Source organism: Periplaneta americana, chromosome 6 (genome assembly GCF_040183065.1).
Source record: "Periplaneta americana isolate PAMFEO1 chromosome 6, P.americana_PAMFEO1_priV1, whole genome shotgun sequence".
Classification (NCBI taxonomy): domain Eukaryota; kingdom Metazoa; phylum Arthropoda; class Insecta; order Blattodea; family Blattidae; genus Periplaneta; species Periplaneta americana.
The window spans coordinates 174,851,583-174,853,687 of NC_091122.1; the positions used below are offsets into that span (position 1 = coordinate 174,851,583).

Genomic DNA, 2,105 nt, shown 5'->3' on the forward strand with positions numbered 1-2,105 from the left:
GTAAAGCACATTTGAATAATTTCAAGGGAAAAATGGAATTGTGGTTTTCTGTTAACGTACACAGTGACGTATGTATTATGCAAATCTAGTCTTTCAGATAAGGCTCCCTGTAAAGCAGATTTGAATAATTGTGTGCACTCGATGTGGGTCTCTGGCGTTTCGTCAGCCCATGCGAGTTGTGTGGATATATAGGGAAAATTTGAACGGTGTCGGGTGGAGTTCCCGGGTAGCTCAGTTGGTAGAGCGCTGGTACGGTCAACCAGAGGTCCCGGGATCGATACCCGGCCCCGGAACAATTTTTCCCTTGAAATTATTCAAATCTGCTTTACAGGGAGCTTTACCTGAAAGACTAGATTTGCAGAGATTAAGGATATTTGAGAATAAGGTGCTTAGGAAAATATTTGAGACTAAAAGGAATGAAGTTACAGGAGAATGGAGAAAGTTACACAACGCAGAACTGCACGCATTGTATTCTTCACCTGACATAATTGGAAACAATAAATCCAGACGTTTGAGATGAGCAGGGCATGTAGCACGCATGGGGATGAATCCAGAATTCCGTATAAAGTGTTAATTGGAAGACTTAAGGGGAAAGACGTTTGGAGATGCCGAGACGTATATGGGAGGATAATATTAAAATATATTTGGGGAAGGTGGGATATGATGGTAGAGACTGGATTAATCTTGCACAGGATAGGGACCGGGCTTATGTGAGAGTGGCAATGAATCGCCGGGTTCCTTAAAAACTATTTGTAAGTAGTCATTAAAGCTTCATTACTAGAACTGCCAGAATCATGAAACCACCACCACTATGAAATCATCACCATCACCATAATTAAATCATATCCATCATGATTTGAAAATATTACCACTACCATGAAGACATCTCCACTACCACCATAAAATGATTACCATTACCATGAAAGCATTACTACCACCACCAATAATTCATCATCACAAATATAAAATCGTCACTATCATGAAACACTACCACTATAAAATCACCACCACTATGCAAGCATCATAGGAACCACAATGAAATCATCAACACCACCACGGCCATGAAGGCATCCCCACTACCACCATAAAATCATCATCACCACCTTGAAAACTTAACCACTACCACAAAATCAGCACCTTGAAAACCTCACCAATACCACAAAATCAACAACTTGAAAGCCTCACCAACACATAATCACTACAATCATGAAAGCGTTACCATCACCATAAAATCACCTCTATCATTATGAAATCATTAACACCACAAAATCTCTGCCACCACGAAATCATCACCACGGCCATAAAATCCCTACCACGATGAAAATTTGACCAAAATATTATAAAATATGGAACTTTTTTGTCGTTAATTGCATTCTGTACATTGTGAATTGTAAAATCTCTGCTCCCAGCTAACAGGAATGTTTTTTTTAAGAATATGAAATTTCATATTATTTTGCCTGTTTATACTAGTAACTAGAGTTCGGATTTCTATGACGCGTCATATTTTTATCCTGATCTCTTTTTACAAACTTTTGTTAATTGTGCACCTTTCTAGCTTTTCTGAAGACGATGACACAGTTTTATAGGTCAACTAAATGTACTACATATTTAACCATATTTTAGCACGAATTCATTTTTTACCAAAAAATGGTATAAAAGTATTTTTAGTCATATTACAATTATCATTTTAATGGTTCTCCACGTATTATTCACACGTTTTGAGTCAAATACGACAAAAGATTTTGTTTGCTTTTGACTATTTATTTTGTATTTCCTTTTCTTAGAAATACTTTGTGGAAGGTAACTGAAATAACATTAGTAGGGCTAGGATTTTGATGAAATTGCATCTTTTTTCTAGTAAGCCAGAAACATTGCTGCTTTAGTATATATATATATATATATATATATATATATATATATATATATATATGTTATGTGATAAACTGAGTGTTTTAAAACATATTTCTTAGGGCATTTTTTTTTTTTGCATTTTTTACCTCTTACAACTCATAAGAGCATTTTTTTGTTTTATTCGGTCATTTTTGGGGCATTTTCATTTAATTTTGGCCATAAATCTCCATTATTATTGTAAAGTATTGTTTATT

General features: G+C 35.2%; 1 non-coding gene across 1 annotated transcript; it reads left to right on the forward strand.

The window, feature by feature from the left end:
* Positions 1 to 220: 220 nt before the first annotated feature.
* On the forward strand, positions 221 to 293 carry TRNAT-GGU (transfer RNA threonine (anticodon GGU)). The gene has a single exon. It is a non-coding gene; the product is annotated as a tRNA-Thr (tRNA).
* The last annotated feature ends 1,812 nt before the right edge of the window (positions 294 to 2,105 follow it).